The sequence below is a fragment of the Globicephala melas genome, chromosome 10, assembly GCF_963455315.2.
Source record: "Globicephala melas chromosome 10, mGloMel1.2, whole genome shotgun sequence".
NCBI lineage: Eukaryota > Metazoa > Chordata > Mammalia > Artiodactyla > Delphinidae > Globicephala > Globicephala melas.
Genome location: NC_083323.1, coordinates 28,550,363 through 28,569,224, shown reverse-complemented (window position 1 = coordinate 28,569,224; position 18,862 = coordinate 28,550,363).

The window sequence follows — 18,862 nt, the reverse complement described above, 5'->3', positions numbered from 1 at the left end:
GTTTAGAGTAACTTCCTTTGTTGTTTCTTATAATGCAGCAGTTGAATTGCATTCCTTGTACAAAATGTATTTAAGATTTTTCTAAAAATAAGGGAAAACGAGTCTGTATTCATAGCACAAAAGGAGCTGTATAGTGAGCAGTCTCATTTCTGATATGACTATAGAATTCTGATATGAAGTCAATCCAAAGATGGGTGTTTTTCCTAGGGCCCATTTTCTCTTAGCTTATCACTTAAAACCCTTTGAAAGATTTCACAGGGATTAATGGGCAGCACCCAGGGAGGAATTGGGTCTGTTTCAGCACTTCTGAGCTTGGCTGGCACAGACTTCATTCTTCAGTGTTCTGGGGTACTAAGCACACATTTTTAGCCTTCATCACCATCCTAAAGAGATGAAAGCCCCTTGAAGTCAGTGGGAGATTCATTTTAAAATTAGTTCTGTAGGAAGCAGAGTAATTTGAGAAACTAGGCTGCAGATAGTATTTGAATAAGGCAGACACACACAATGCCAACTTTGTTATTTGAATTCTAGTTTTGGTGTGGGTGGCTGTGTGTGTGTACAGGACACATTGTGGGAAATGTGCTTTTGAGCTATTACATTGCTTCAGAAACTTCAATAATTCAGTAAGACTCTCAGCATTTATTTATACAATACCTGTATGCACATAATTTTGCATAAATATCAAACCTGATGCCCATCAAGAACAGACTGAGAGTAAGCTCTCTGTATGCTTGTGTGTATTTTTATCCTCAAAGTATGGTTTGTTTATGTTAGCTTATGGTATGGTTCTCATTGGAAGCAACTGATATATCAAAAGAAGATTTTCAAGACAAGATTTTAAGAACCTAAAATGAAGCAAAAATAAGGAGTACCATGTATTAGGAAGAAACCAGGACATGTTGTTCATCTCATACCTCAAACTTCCAGCAGTAGCTAAGGTGAGAGAAGATATTAAGAGTCCACACAATGTAATTCTCCTTTTACTGCATAGCAGGAAGGAAAAAGAAAAACAATTTTTGAAACTCCCTCAGTAATTGACATGTCATAGAAAAGATGAGAACACATTATTTCAGTCTTGCATTCCACATTGGATCAGTCGACTTTCACAAAAGTGTGTAACCCTTCCTGTCCATTTCCTTCTTGGAACCAGTTTAGTAATAGCAGTGGAACAGCTCCAAAGGGTAAGTTATTGAGGGAGCTGTAATCAGCAAGACAGACTCTGGGAAAGAATTGTAGAAGAGACATTTTCATAGATGCCTATTAACAGAGCTAACAAAGGCAGCTATGAGGAGGAAGACGTGTAGGTCTTCACTAATCAGATTAGAAAACTGAAGATCGAAGATAAAGAAAATTGATAAACGTTTAACCAGACTCATCAAGAAAAAAAGGAGAGGATTCAAATTAATAAAATTAGAAATGAAAAAGGAGAAAGTGCAACTGACAACACAGAAATACAAAGGATCATAAGGCACTACTACAAGCCACTATATGCCAACAAAATGGACTACCTGGAAGTAATGGACAAATTCTTAGAAAGGTACAACTTCCCAAGACTGAACCAGGAAGAATCAGAAAATATAAACAGACCAATTACAAGTAATGAAATTGAAACTGTAATTAAAAATCTTCCAGCAAATAAAAGTCCAGGACCAGATGGCTTCACAGGCAAATTCTATCAAACATTTAGAGAAGAGGTAACAACTGTCCTTCTCACACTCTTCCAAAAAATTACAGAGGGAGGAGCACTCCCAAACTCATTTTATGAGGCCACCATCACCCTGATACCAAAACCAGACAAAGATATCACAAAAAAAGAAAATTACAGACCAATATCACTGATGAACACAGACACAAAAATCCTCAAAAAAATTCTAGCAAACAGAATCCAGCAACACATTAAAAGATTCATACACCATAATCAAGTAGGATTTATCCCAAGGATGCAAGGATTCTTCAATATATGCAAATCAATCAATGTGATACACCATATTAACAAATTAAAGAATAAAAACCATATGATCATCTTAATAGATGCAAAAAACGTTTTTAGCAAAATTCAACACCCATTTATGATAAAAACTCTCCAGAAAGTGGGCATAGAGGGAAGCTACCTCAACGTAATAAAGGCCATATATGACAAACTGACAGCAAACATCATTCTCAATGGTGAAAAACTGAAAGCATTTCCTCTAAGATCAGGAACAAGACAAGGACGTCCATTCTCACCACTATTATTCAGCATAGTTTTGGAAGTCCTAGCCACAGCAATCAGAGAAGAAAAAGAAATAAAAGGAACACAAATTGGAGAAGAAGATGTAAAACTGTCACTGTTTGCAGATGACATGATACTACATGTAGAAAATCCTAAAGATGCCACCAGAAAACTACTAGAGCTCATCAATGAATTTAGTAAAGTTTCAGGATACAAAATTAATGGACAGAAATCTCTTGCATTCCTATACACTAACAATGAAAGATCAGAAAGAGAAATTAAAGAAACAATCCCATTCACCATTGCAACAAAAAGAATAAAATACCTAGGAATAAACCTACCTAAGGAGACAAAAGACCTGTACTCAGTAAACTATAAAACACTGATGAAAGAAATTAAAGATGATACAAACATAGAGAGATATACTGTGTTCTTGGATTGGAAGAATCAATATTATGAAAATGACTATACTACCCAAAGCCATCTACAGATTCAATGCAATCCCTACCAAATTACCAATGGCATTTTTTGCAGAATTAGAGCAAAATAATTTACAATTTGTATGGAAACACAAAAGATCCTGAGTAGCCAAAGCAACCTTGAGAAAGAACAGAGCTGGAGGAATCAGGCTTCCTGACTTCTGACTATACTACAAAGCTACAGTAATCAAGACAGTATGGTACTGACACAAAAACAGAAATATAGATTAATGATACAGGATAGCAAGCCCAGGGATAAACCCATGCACCCATGGTCACCTAATCTATGACAAGGGAGGCAAGAATATACAATAGAGAAAAGACAGTCTCTTCAATAAGTGATGCTGGGAAAACTGAACAGCTACATGTTAAAGAATGAAATTAGACCACTCCCTAACACCATACACAAAAATAAACTTAAAATGGATTAAAGACCTAAATGTAAGACCAGACACTATAAAACTCTTAGAGGAAAACATAGGAAAAACACTCTTTGACATAAACCACAGCAAGATCTTCTTTGACCCACCTCCTAGAGTAAAGAAAATAAAAACAAAAATAAACAAATGGGACTTAAAAGCTTTTGCACAGCAAAGAAAACCATAAACAAGATGAGAAGACAACCCTCAGAATGGGAGAAAATATTTGCAAACGAAGCAACTGGCAAAGGATTAATCTCCAAAGTATACAAACAGCTCATGCAGCCCAATATCAACAAAAAACAACCCAATCCAAAAATGGGCAGAAGACCTAAATAGACATTTCTCCAAAGAAGACATACAGGTGGCCAAGAGGCACATGAAAAGATGCTCAACATCACTAATTACTAGAGAAATGCAAATCAAAACTACAATGTGGTATCACCTCACACCAGTCAGAATGGCCATCATCAAAAAATCTACAAACAACAAATGCTGGAGAGGGTGTGGAGAAAAGGGAACCCTCTTGCACTGTTGGTGGGAATATAAATTGATACAGCCACTATGGAGAACAGTATGGAGGTTCCTTAAAAAACTAAAAATAGAACTAGCATATGACCCAGCAATCTCACTACTGGGTATATACCCTGAGAAAACCATAATTCAAAAAGACACATGCACCCCAATGTTCATTGCAGCACTATTTACAATAGCCAGGACATGGAAACAACCTAAATGTCCATTGACAGGTGAATGGATAAAGATATGGTACATATATCTAATGGAATATTATTCAGCCATAAAAAGGAATGAAATTGGGTCATTTGTAGAGATGTGGATGGACCTAGAGACTGTCATACAGAGTGAAGTAAGTCATAAAGAGAAACACAAATATTGTTTATTAATGCATAAATGTGGAATCTAGAAAAATGGTACAGATGAACCAGTTTTCAGGGCAGGAATAGAGATGCAGACGTAGAGAACAGACATGTAGACACGGAGGGGAAGGAGAAGGTGGGATGAATTGAGAGATTAAGATTGACATATATACACTACCATGTGTAAAATAGATAGCTAGTGGGAACCTGCTGTATAGCACAGGGAGCTCAGCTCAGTGCTTGCTCTGTGATGACCTAGATGGGTGGCATGGGGGAGAGGAGTGGGAGGGAGTTCCAAGAGGGAAGGGATATATGTATACATGTAGCTGATTCACTTTGTTGTACAGCAGAAACTAACCCAACCTTGTAAAGCAACTATACTCCAATTAAAAAAAAAAAATCTAACCCAACATCTCTGGGTACGACTAGCTCGCTCTGAAGAGAGGAACAAAATAAAACTCCAGGACTTATGTGACTGTGTGTCAGTGTATTTCCTCAGCTAGGCATCTTGGAGGATTTGAGTCCAGGGAGGAGTATTAAAGGATAGGAGAGAGTTACTCTGAGAGGAATGGGTCATTGTGAAGGGCTTTGGAGTTAGAGTGAATGGGATGTGTGTCACCGAGGCAGGAAATAGAGCAACAAGCAGTTCAGTGTTACTGCCTGGGTGTGGCAAGAGATTAAACTGGAGAGTCAGAAGTCTGATTAGCTATCATATGTATATTTATAAAAATGCATGGTTACATGTCTATACATATGAGAGACTCACATATGTGTGCATATACAAGTAAACATAGCTCCCATAAACCTTTATTTTTGTTTTCACTTTCCCTTGCATCAACGTCTCTCCAAGCACAAGAGCTGCGTAATTTACTTACTCTTCAGCATTTCTTTCAAGCTCTTTGCATAATATTTTGCCCACAGTGGGCTCTCCATCAAGATGTGTTTACTCACCCTGTGACCAATGTGTTTCCAAATATTTTGGATTTCAACTTTGAGGACAACAATGCAGTTGACATTCAGAGGCACAACAAATTGTTAAAGACAAATCAGAGTTCTTGACCACTCCAATCAAACACATTTACAATTAGCCGAGACTCCTACAAGGGGTCAAGGACGTGGGTGGGTGCTCACATCATCCTCACATTTACTATTCATGAGTTCATTATTTGCAGTACCACCTAACTTGTTTGTAGAAGCAAATGAATACATTTAGGATAATAAGTAGAGAACATACCTTAAGGGAAAAAAAATTTTAAAAAGGTATGAAAGCTTGCTTCAAGGAGTGATCCAGGTTTGGGGGGAGCAGAGTGTTTGTGAATACAGCATGAATATATGTTGAATAGAAGTAAATGTGTGTTACCACCTCAGTCAATCTGGTTTTCTCTAATGGGGTGCTGTGCACTGGGACCACTGAATTACGTATATCAGTGTAATCAAAACCTTTGAGAAAAATTATATTATGATAATATTTCTGTCATGTTAGGTATGCCTTTCCCTGGAGAAGTTAATTCCCAAAACATCTTCATTGGTTTACTCTTTAAGTAAAGGTGGCAAGATAAATAAGATTGTAATGTTAACAGCTGGCTCAGAGTTCCCCTTAGGGAGAAAACTATCTTTGTTTAGGAAAACACCTTGATATTCTGCTTTAGATGTATAGGCCCTAAGGGCATGTTCTGGAAGGATCCCAGAAGAAAAAAAAGATAAATTTCTGTCTAAAAATTTAATAGAATTTTAGAAGAAAACAAGAAATAGGGGAAGGCAGAAAAGCAGACCTTATTCCTCTGAAGGAGAGAGAGAGACAGAGAGAGAGTGAGTCAGAGAGTGAGCGAGAGAAACAAAGTAACATGGTAGGAAGCTAGAGATATTGAAACTCTGTTATTACTAAGAAATCCCTGATACCTACCTTTGAGCTGGTAGCCCAAAGACAAAAAAAATAAGGCTATCTAATATTCAGTATTAAACAGTTTGGGAATTTTTGCTACTATGCAACCCTCTTCCATTGCCCTAATTCTTGGTTAAATCTGCTGAACCTACAAATGTCTTGTGTGGATGGCCTTTTGGAGAAATTAGAGATGGATATTCCAGCTTTAGGTTAGCATGGGCAGAGTCATGAACAAATAGAAGATGTGAGACACTCACGAGAATAGCAGTTCAGTGGGAAGAGGAATTCAACACCAGAAGTAACCATGAGAATGTCAGTCATTGAAATCTTGTTGAGAACCTCAGACTTAGCATCTAGAGAGATTGAGGCAATTTTAAGAAAACTCAGAACTATTGGACACAATAGTTTGAATTCAAACAATTGCTTGTTATTGAAGAGGTTACTTCTCAGAGCTTCAGTTTCCTCATGTCTATAATAATAATATTTGTTTCTCAGGGTGCCTTGAAGAATAAATGAGATTATTCCTGGCATATAGTAATGCTTAGTGCATGTCAGCTATTATTAGTTCTAAGACAATGATTTGCCTTCAAGAATGGGATTCAGTGAGATCAGACATCCAGCCAGGTCCAGAAGAGCCCAGGTGTGGGCTCTTAGACAAAAGTATGAAGGCATAGTGGTAAACCCACTGCTGATCCTACAAGAGCAATTCAGAGGGTAGACCTGCTAATGGGATGCTCTGCCTCCCCCTAAGCATCTAGCAAAAGAGATATATTTGCTGTTAACATTGGAAGGGCCAGACAATTATCAGATGGGTTTACAATGGTCTGAACTAAAGATGTGAAACGTACGATGATTATTTGTCTTGGGCATATGTACACTGATGTGAAAAACTTAGGGGGGTGGGTGGGAGGGATCAGAAACAGTTTAGTTTAATGCCTTTCATCCATTTCTAATTTTTAATAAAATTTTTAGAATTTTCCATTTTGCTTTTCTTATGCTTTCACATTTTTAGATTTTTTTTCTTGGAAATATAGTTATTTATCTGAAATCTTAATATTTATTCTTGGATGATTCAGCTAACAAATATGTGTTAAATGCTTCTTACGTCTCTATGTTAGATGTGGAAATACATCAGTATTTCCACAATATGAAAGATGTGGTTCTTGTCATCTGGCAATTTTTACTTTAGTTAGGAAAACAGAGGAATGAATAGGAAATTATTATACAGTGTTATATGTGTTGCAAAAGGGGAACTATATGTTGCTATTGAAGTGCAAAGAAAAGGCATGTGACTCCAACATGGGTATCAGGGAAAGTGTAACCCACGTGAGAGCTAAAGGATGAGTAAGAGCAAGCAAAGAAGAGAAGCTATTGGACATGGTGAAAAGGAAATGTTCAAAAAGAATCCACCAGAGGCAAGGAGGCATAGCACATCTGACATGTAGGTGAAGAAGAGACATCTCTGTGGCCAAAGAAACAATTGCAGAGATTCCTGAAGGGTAAATCACAAAAAGCCTTATAAACCTTATCATGAAGCCCCGTCTTTATCTGGACCTCCTAATGGATTTTGAGCAGGTAAATATATCTTTAAGTAATCACTCTGCGGGGTGGAGAATGGTTTGGAGGAGAAGCAAAAGAAAAACCTGGGAATTGGGAGCTCTACTAAGAATCTGCCTTGGGTTCTAAGTGAGGGACCTACACCAGGGCTCCCTTTAAGGCATTGAGTGGAGACGCGGAAAGGTGGATGGATTAGTGAGTTATTTATAATGTAGACACCATAGAACTTGTTGCTTAATTAGATGTGAGGCATAACAGAGATAGAAAAATCAAATTTCAGGCTTGAGCAACTATACAAATAGTACATTATTTCATGAGATACTGAATATAGAAGCAACAGAGGAGAAATGGGTGTCCAGGATACGATGACTAATTTATTTTTGAATCTGAGGACATCCAAGTATAGGTGTCCTGCATGCAATTGATTACAGTGGTCTGGCTTTCAGGAAAAGATTTGGCCCCAAGAAGTGGAAAACATTTACTCAGTTATCCAGATGTTTTCTTCTGATGATCATTTATTTTAAAATTGGCATTAGAGAGTCCCAATATCTGGATATTCAAATGAACTTTTTCTCTTCTTGCATGAGTTGTGTAATTCAAAGCCTGTGGACCTCACTTCTAAACACAGCCTCCAAATCAGATTTTCAGCTGACAAGTGTTGATAGTTTACCTTACCTTTTATTTAACCTGTGTATTTCAGAACCAGAATATATATGGAAATTTTTCAAAGTAATCAAAAAAAGATACAACTTGGTTCCTTATTTTTAAATTCTTAAATGTGAATCATTTTAAATAATGGGCGAATGAATTGTTTGAGCAAGTTGATTCTCAGTTGGCAAAACTTCTTGTTCATCATTGTTAATCATCTAGTATTTGAACCAATTTGGAGTAACATTATAGACAATGCAGATGTAAGGTCAGCAATCCTACCTAAAAGATACGAGGGGTGTTTTTCAATAACCGAAGCTTTGCTATAATCAAGTTGGCAGTTTGTTTTTCACGATGAGATCATTTGCAAGGGCAAACTGCAGGTGAAGAAAATTGGCTGACTAAGACATTTCTGTAGCACAGAGACACTTCTCATGAGTGAGGAAAATAAAGTTCATTCCTTGTGTTTAAAATGAATTATTTACAAAAAAAATTGCAAAGAGTAACATCTAAGTAGAGGTGAAATGAGAAGCTACTAGGATGATTTAAAGAGGGGAGAAGAGAATTCACACATGTTCATGGTTAGAAGTCAGTGTCATAGCAAGGAGCCTTGGACAGCAAAGTTACATAGCTGATTCAATGCCTCCGCCAGTTTTTAAAACACTTGAAGAAGAAAAAGTAACATATATTGTATTAGCAGATACAGAAATTTAGATGTACAGCTTTTGATTTTAATTGCTGGGAGAATTTTGTTCCGCCCTCATGCAGTTATCAGTATCATTGAACTGGTTCTATCAGTGAGCCCCCTGGAAAATTCTAAGAGTGACATTTGGAAAAGTGCCTTATGTCAAAGCCTATCTTATTTGATTTAGCAGGTACAGGAAGTATGAGAACTTAGAATGTCATTCTCACAAATGATTAATCACAATTCTCCCCTTGAAATTTCACCTAAAGTAAATTTCCAGAGTTCTTTTAGATGAAAGCTATTTAAATAATGAGCTGTTTACAACTAAAGAAATATTTATGATCCTAGACTTTAGGAAAGAAATAGAAAAAAAATAGAGAAGGTGAAAGAGGGATTAAGAAAGTGGTGATGTCAGTGAAATGAAATAGATTTATGAGACATGCATTCGTTGAAGCTTGGCTTACCTTTCTAAAAATATCAAGGATGCTCCAGATAATGGCAGAACTCTTTTATGAGCTGTAGGCCAAGAAATTAAACACCTTCAAATATTGTATTGAAGTCCTTGTCTAGGAAAATGGAACTCATGATCAAAATAAAATGTGTAATTGTGCACACACCAGCTCTGTAATTGTAGGCAAAATATCTAACTTCTCTGAATCAATTTCCTCACCTTAAAAATGGAAGTAGTAATGCCTGCATCACAGGGTTATTGCCAGTATTAATTTAATCATTTTGTCTACACTTCTTTTTTTAAAATTAATTTTTATTGGAGTATAGTTGCTGTACAATATTGTGTTAGTTTCTGCTGTACAGCAAAGTGAATCAGTTATACATATACATATATTCACTTTTTTTAGATTCTTTTCTAATACAGGTCATTACAGAGTATTGAGTAGATTTCCCTTTGCTATATAGTAGGTTCTTATTAGTTATCTATTTTATATATAGTAGTGTGTATATGTCAATTCCAATCTCCCAATTTATCCCTCCTTCTCCCTTTCCCCCTTGGTAACCGTAAGTTTGTTTTCTATATCTGTGACTCTTTTTCTGTTTTGTAAATAAGTTCATTTGTACCATTTTTTTTAGATTCCACATATAATGGATATCTTATGATAATTGTCTTTCTCTGTTTGACTTACTTCACTCAGTATGACAATCTCTAGGTCCATCCATGTTGCTGCAAATGGCATTATTTCATACTTTTTTATGGCTGAGTAACATTCCATTGTATATATCCATGTATCTATATATATCTATATAGATATCTATGTGTGTGTGTATGTGTGTGTGTGTGTGTGTGTATATATATATATATATATATATATATACACACACACTTCTTAAAGTATGGTAGTGAGCTATGTATTTGGCACTACTTACAGCCACCAAATAAACACGGCACATTATTCAATGGTAAATAATTTGAAACACATTTGAAGCATGTATAGTTGGAGTAATAGTCAAGATAAAGCCTGAAAGTATAAATATATTAGGCTTGCAGTGGTCTTGTCAGGCTACACATAACCCCTTCCCAAATCTTTAGGAATGTGGAATAAGTATTCTTTCTTATTAAGGTAATTTTAGGTGGAAAAAATGAGGAGTATTGTTTTATGTGCACCTACTACACAGAAGACTTTCCATAAACTTTTAAAATAATAGTAAAAGCTCAATTATTAAAAGGTAAATATTCAGTACATAATAAGGACATGTAAGTATACTTAACTGTGTATGGGTTATCTCATCGAACTTTTGTAACAATCCATGAGGTAGGTACAATTATCATCACTACTTGATAGATAAAGAAATTGAGAGGGAAAAAAGGGTAAAATAATGTGTCTAAGTCCAGATAGCTAATGAGTAGGAAAAGCAGGATTCAAACTCAGGCCATTTGACCCCCAAGTTTATGCACTTAGCAACTATGTTGTACTAAAAAGTAAAATCATGGGTCCACAAACTCCAAGAAATCAGGGATTCATGTAATGGACTGAATACCTGCAGGAACAAATAAGCCTAGGAAACAACACAGTGACTTTCATAACCCAGAAAATGTCCTGTGAGAATGACCTACAAGACCATAATCACTGCTAGGACTCCTTTCTGCCTCACTCAAGGCAATTTCTAGGAATATTTGAAAGCCTTCTCTACATTTCTGTATTTAATGTATTGAGTCCTTGAAAGACATATTATGATTATCTGAGCCTGAGTTACACATCTGATTCTTGGCTTTCTCGGGCTTTCAGAAAGTTTTACATCATTTGGGATTCAGTCATGGGAAGCTGAATCCTACCTTCTATTGAATAATTTGTGTTATTTCTCTGAAAGAGGAAGGAGCATTTGATGCTGAGAAGTTAAAAACAATCTGCAATTTTTCCACCTAACATGAAGAAAATATTCTTTGTATAGCTAAATAGAGACCCACTGGTTTCTCAAGGGAGATAATCCAAGTCTTTAAGTCAATATTACCACATAATATATGTTTGTCCTTTAGTCTTTCACATCTCCTCTGAATATTCTGAAACCTCTAGACCTGCCTTTTCCAATATGGTAACCACTAGTCCCATGAGGCTAGCTCTTAAGCATTTGAAATGGGCCTAGTGTGTATTGAGATGAGCTGTAAACATAAAATATACAATGGAGTTTGAATTCATGTACCTTAAAATGGTAATATTTTAAATATATTTAATTTTAATTAAGTAAAGTATATTATTGTAATTCTGCCTGTTACTTTTTACTTTTCTAATGTGAGTACTTGAAATTTTAAAATTCCATATGTGATTCATATATTTCTATTGGGCAGCACTACTCCAGACTAAATGAAATAGTTAATACAAGCACTAATGGCAACATGTCCTGCACACTGTATTTGGAGACGCAGGTACTTAAAATGTATAAGTGTATATGATACATCTACCAGTGACCATGGTGAAGTGTCTAGTTTAAACTAACATACCCACAGAGAATGACTATGTATGTTAGATTAAACCCTTAATAGAACAGATTGAAAGCATCAGTGAAACTAAAATTGCAGGGATTTGAAAAGCCAAGATCTTAGAGGGAAGTAAAATTCACTGAGATAAACTCAATATTCTCATGGGCAATTTTCCCTCAAGTCCTGGCTCTTAAGTTGCAAATGTGCAGAGTGAGACACTGAGGAAAAAAACAGAAAGCAGCTGCTAAGAAGCTAAGAAGACAAGCAGAAGATATAGAGGTGTTTTTTAAGTTGCCTCCTGAGGCTGGAGACATTTGAGTCACCATGCTGTATATTAGATCCCCAGAACTTATTCATCTGATACCTGGAAGTTTGTACCCTTTAATCAATATCTCCCCATTTCTCCCACACCCCAACCCCTGCCAACCACCAATCTGCATTTTGTTTCTGTGAGTTTGGCTTTATTTAGATTCTACATATAAGTGGTTATACAGAATTTGTCCTTCTCTGACTTATTTCACTTAGCATAATGCCTTCAAGTTTCATCCATGTTCTCACAAATAATAGGATTTCCTTTTTTTAATGGCTGAATAATATTCCATTGAATATACATCTTCCATATTTTCTCTATCCATTCATCTATCATGGAACCATCTGTTGTTTCCACCTCTTGGCTATTGTAAATAATGCTACAATGAATATAAGCATGCAGATGTCTTTGAGATAGTGGTTTCATTTAAAGGCTTTCCTTTCAGTATTTTCTTGTAGTTCAGGTCTTATAGTATTGAATTCTTTCAGCTTTTGCATGTCTGAAAAACTCTTCATTTCACTTTTATGTTTGAAAGTAATTTTTTTCCGAGTTAAGGATTAGCTTGATCGTTTCTATCTTTCAGTACTTTAAAGTACATTCAGTTGCTCTTCTGTATTCTAGCTTGCATATTTCCAAAAGAAATATTCAGTATTCCTTACCTTTGTTCCTCCACATAGTGTCTTTTTTCCTCTTTTTTTAAGATTTTCTCTTTTACTATTATAAACAATTTGATTATTTTATGCTTTGATGTTTTCTTCATATTTCTTGTGCTGCTAGTAACTGTGGCTTTATAGTTTTCACCATTTCGGGGGAATTTTCATCTATTATCTTTTCACAAATTTTTCCTCTCAGACTCCCCCAACCCCAACCCCTGCCACCACAAAAAAAGGCAAGAATTTGTGTTTTTTTTATTTTTTCCAATTTGAATAAAATAAAATTTTTAAACCAAAGTGAAGAATGAAGAAAATATGATCCTTCCCCCCTCAGTTCTTTCTTGGAAACTGGATAACCTCCAGTTCCTTCCATCCCATCCCCCTAACCAAGGGACCCAGCCAGGCAGCTGGGCTGGTATAGCAACCTGGTAAGAATTTAAAAGACTTAGGTTCTTATTTTGTACTTAAAAGCAGTGATTTAACTTCCCTGAACTTCTACCTCTAAAAGAGAGAGTTGAGCAAGTTGATGTTTCCCATCTGTAGCCCAAAAGTAAAGTTCAGTCCTGAAATCAATTTATCTAAACTGAAAACAATAATCATTTTTAAAAGTCATCAATTAACACCCTTAGGAATCCCCTCTGTCAGTGGATCCCAGTGGTTATAATGTATTTATAGTTATCGTTTTAGTCTGGAGCCAATGTCTAACAATCCCCCAAGGTCTGTGTGGATCTCCTTTCCTAGAGTGCAGTTTCCTAAATAAGTACTTGCACATTCCTTTGGGAAAGGCCACTTCCCAGACATATTTGTGATGTTATTTCAAAGGCCCTTCATGAAGGATGCCCATTCATACCTCAATTTGAGACTCAGGTCTTAGATTTGGGGAAGGGCCATGATTCTCTAAAATTGTGACATAAACTAGCCTCTCTTCAAGTCAGGGTGGTTGTCCATTTTACATGTCAAGCAGGACCTTAACAGGCTGCCTACATATTCATCTCCTGGGAATGTCATAATCACTAATCATCAACAAATCTCTCTGAGGACTATATTCAGACTACCACATAGGCTTTGTTGATTATTATAGGAAACATGCCCAATTTGCTTTAGTCAGCTAAATGCCATGACGTGGTCTTAGCCATCTCAGAATCCTCCTAGCTGCAGTAGAATTTTACTTGTAGAGTCTCCCACCTCTTACCTGCATGGCAGTGCTTCCCTTACCAATGTAGATCTCAAGGTTATGGTAAAGAGAGTGAGTTGGACTCCCTAAGAAAACATAAGTGCATGATGATCAAGCATGATAAATCCTTGTATTTCATCTGGCATATTATTCTAGAAGAATTTCTTTAATTTTAACTTCATCTAGGTTGGGTCACCACTGAATCACAGTTTCTATCATTTAGAATCTCAAAATCAAATTCAGAATCTCTAATAAATTCATCAGTTATCGGTAAATTTAGCCAGATCCTTAGCTGAGAATCCTAGAAATCCATTCCCACATCCATTACTGAAATTTTTACCAGTAAAATTAGTGAACTCAAAGCCCTGTGTATACATGCCTTCTTCTCCTGGGTTTAAATTTGTCATTTGTCTTTCAGGTCATGCTGATATTTTCCTCCAACTAAAATATAAGCCACATAAAACTGGACCTTTGTGCTATTCATTGCTGAGCGAAGATGGTATTTACTGAATATTTAATGAATGAAATAATAGATTAATATTTTCATTCACAGATCTGGAAGTAATAGGTGGTAGGATAAGAGGAAAGTTGACTCCTCCTTCAGCACACTTAGGGAAGAGACACTGCAAGGTGTTAGCACTTTGCAGAATTTATATGCTGAATTCTTTTTGTGTTCAATCCTAGTTGTCACTCAGAATATGTATAATATAGCTTTTCTTATTAGTAGAGGTTGCTCAGCCATTCTATTCATTAGTTTTACTCCCCATGGCTTTTGTTCTCTGTGAGAAGTAGATTAAGCAATAATTTTCTTTAAAAATGTAGCATTATAAGTATCTAAATAAATGCAGTATTGGCATTCAGAGCAATAGATCTCAAAATTAGAATGACATATTCTCAAGCAAGAGCCTTTCTGTTGAGAGTGTCCTTAAACAAGTTTTCTGATGCACACTCCAAGATGTAAGTAGCGTACATTGAACAACTTCTTTGGATTATATATTAAGATGCTCCTTTTAGCTCCTTCTGCTCCCTGTAAGATGCTGCAATTTTTCCCAAAGCTAAGATCTGCAGAAAGTAAACCTTGACCTCATTTAGTCAATTGCTATACATTTTAACTTGGAACTGCTTAGATAAAAGAAGTTGCAAAGTTTCTATTTTTCCACGTAGCTCTTTTACTAAATTAAATTAAAACTGAACTATAAAGAATAATACTTTCACTGCTCCCTTTTCTACAAAATAGACGCATGCACTATGAACTGGGAGAAGGCTAACCAAGCAACCAGACTTAGGTCAATCTCTTATAACATTTCTTGGAAGGTTGCCTGGGCTTGTCCTAGCTGTTTAATGATAAGGGGGAATTAATCTTTCATTTCACTTCATCTGAAACCAATAAAACAAAGCACTCTAGTTCCCTATACTAGCGTTCTTTTTTTATATCAAATAAATATGAAAATGCTTATTGTAAATTAAGCAGTGTTTCCCCCTGAAGCCTCTTTCTGGAAACTCCCCTGTTTAGAAGATGATAGATAGTATCTTCAAAAGCATCATACTCCATGAAATTCCTTTTCCAATCTGGAAAATCTTCCCTGTGATTTCTCGTTGCCTAAATTGATTTTAATTACATTCCTGTTTGCTTTTTGTCTCATCTTCTGAATTAAATTTAGCATTAATGTGATGTGTTCCAGCAAGCTATGTAGCTTTATTACTTTTGCAATCTGGATTTTTTTTTTAACAGAAATTTTCATGGCCCATATTTCTTCCTACCTTCATCCCCATCAATGAACATTTCAAACCTGGCTTGAATATGTAAAAGAGAATAATGTATGAGCATTCAGAAAAGTTTCCCACATTAGCTAAAAGTTAAAGCATTTTAAACTGGTATTAAAATAAAAAATACTCCTCAAAATTGATGCTACCCCAAAAATAGAAAAAGATGATTTTTAACATACAAAACAAGTAGTTAATTTAGAATATTCAGTGCTAATTAGGTCAAGCTTTTTTTTTGGAGGAAAAGGGGTATATTAGTTTTCTATTGCTGTGTAATAAAGTACTTCAAATTTAGCAGTGTAAAACAGCACCTCACAGCTCTGTAGTTCAGAAATATGATATGATATAGCTAGTTCTATTTTCAGAGTATCGCAAAGCTAAACTCATCATGATGTTACAGGGCTGATTTCTTGTGTAGATGCTCTCTAGGAAAATCTGCTTTCAAATTCATTCTTGCTGTTGGCATAATTCAGTTTTTTTCAGTTTCTAAGGCTGAGGTCCATGTTTCCTTGCTGGCTGTCATCCAAGTGATGCTTTCAGATCATAGAGGCCTCCCACGTTCATTCTTTGGTATGTGGTCCTCTCTGTCTTCAAATCAGCAATTACATGTTGAATTCTTCTTGTGCTTTAAATCTCTGACTTCCTCCATCTCTGTCCTTGAGACCCAGATTTAAAAGGCTAATGTGATCAGATAAGGTCTACCTGGATAATCTTGCTATCTTAAGATCAACTGATTTAGAAACTTAATTACATCTGCAGAATCCCATTTGACATATAATGTAAAATAACTATGGGAATTATATCTAATAACCACAGGTTCCACACATACTCAAAGAGAGATTATACAAGATCTAGTGTCATTGGAAGTCATCTTAGAATTCTGCCTACCATAGGGGGCATTGTATTAATTTGACGAAGCCTACTGAAATTTTCCCCTTTCAACTAGATTTTTTAGGCAATGCCAAAGTGATTATTTAATACAAAGCATTATTGGATAATACAGAAATTTACATGGCTATTGAAAACTAACGTGAAATTTTAGTTTTATTTTGTTATGTAATTGAAGTAAAAATCAAATTCACAGAAATATTCATAGATGTGTTGCCAAAATAGATCTCAAGAATCAACTTATTTTTGTTTTATTATCTATTTATTTATTTTAATTTTTTTCTTGAATGATTCCATTTACATAAACTATACGGAAGAGATAGAAAGCAGATTATTGGGATGTCAGAGGCTGGGAGGAAGGAATATGGAAGTGACTGCTAATGGGTATGGAATTTCTTTTCTTTTAATTGAAACATAGTTTATATACAAATATTACATTAGTTTTAGGTGTATTACATAATGATTTGACATTTGCATACAATACAAAATGATTACCACAATAAGTCTAGCAACTATCTGTTCCCATACAAAGTTATTACAGTATTATTGACCATATTCCTTATGCTTTATATTACATCCCTATGACTTAGTTAATATATAACTGGAGGTTTGTACCTCTTAATCCCCTTCACCTATATCACCCACGTCCCAGACTCCTCCCTTTGGATAAACCCATTTATTGTGTGTATCTAGGAGTGTATTTTCATTTTCTTTTATTTGTCTTGTTTTTTAGATTCTACACATAAGCGAGATCATATGGTATTTGTCTTTCTCTGTCTGACTTATTTCACTTAGCATAATACACTCTAGATTCATCCATGTTGTTGTAAGTAGATGGGTTTTCTTTTTTTTTAATGTCTCAGTGCTATTTCATTATGTGTATATATATGTGTGTGTATTTATATACCACATCTTTATCCATTTGTCTATTGATAAACACTTAAGTTGCTTCCATATTTTGGCTATTGTAAATAAAGCTACAAAAAACATTGGAGTTCATATATCTTTTTGAATTAGTGTTTTTATTTTCTTCAGGTAAATACCCAGAAGAGAAATTGCTGGATGGTATGGTAGTTGTATTTTTAATATTTTCAGAAACCACCATACTGTTTTTTATAGTGGTTGCACCAATTTGTAGTGCACTTGTTATTTGTTGTCTTCTTGATGATAGCCATTCTGAGAGATATGAGGTGGTGTCTCACTGTGGTTTGATTTGTATTCCCCTGATGATTAGTGATGTTGAGCATCTTTTCATGTCTGTTAGCCATCTGTATGTCTTTGGAAGAATGACTGTTCAGGTCCTCTGCCCAGTTTTTGGTTGGGTTGTTTTTGATGTTGAATTATATGTGTTCTTTGTATAATTTGCATATTAACCCCTTATCTGATAAGTCATTTGCAAATATCTTGTCCCATTCAGTAGGCTGCCTTTTCATTTTTTGTGTGTGTTTTTTGTTCTTTTTTTGTGTGGGTTTTTTTTTTCATTTTATTGATAGCTTCCTTCATTTGTGCAAAAGCCTTTCAGTTTAATTAAGTCCCATTTGTTTATTTTTGCTTTTGTTTCCCTTGTCTGAGGAGGTGTATCCAAAAGAATATTGCTAAGATCGATGGCAAAGAGTATACTGCCTGTGTTTTCTTCTTGGAGTTTTATGGTTTCAGGGCTTACATTTAATTTTGTAATCACTTGGACTTATTTTGGTATCTGGTGTGGGAAAGTAGTCCAATTTGATTCTTTTGTGAGTAGCTGTCCAGTTTTTCCAACACTATTTAAGAAGCTGTCTTTTCCTCATTGTGTATTCTTGCCTCCTTTGCTGTAGATTAATTGAACATATAAATGTGGGTTCATTTGTGGGTTCTCTATTCTGTTCCATTTATTTATATGTCTATTTTTGTGCCAGTACCATACTGTTTTGATTACTGTAGCTTGGTAGTATAGTTTGAAATCAGGGAGCATGATAACTCCAGCCTTGTTCTTTCTCAGCATTGTTTTGGCTAACTCCAGCTTTGTTCTTTCTCAACATTGTTTTGGCTATTTGGGGTCTTTTGTATTTCCATACAAATTTGAGAATGATTTGTTCTAGTTCTGTCAAAAAGGCATTAGTATTTTAATAGGGATTGCACTGAATTGGTAGATTGCTTGGGTAGTATGGTCATTTTAGCAAAATTAATTCTCCCACAGTATAGCTTTCCATTTGTGTCATCTTCAATTTCTTTCATCAATATCTTATACTTTTCCAAGCACACATCTTTTACCCCTTGGTTAGATTTATTCCTAGGTATTTTACTTTTTTTGATGCAGTTACAAGTGGGATTGTTTTCTTAATTTCTCTTTCTGATGGTTTGTTGTTATTTATAGAAATGCAACAGATTTATATGTTAATTTTGTA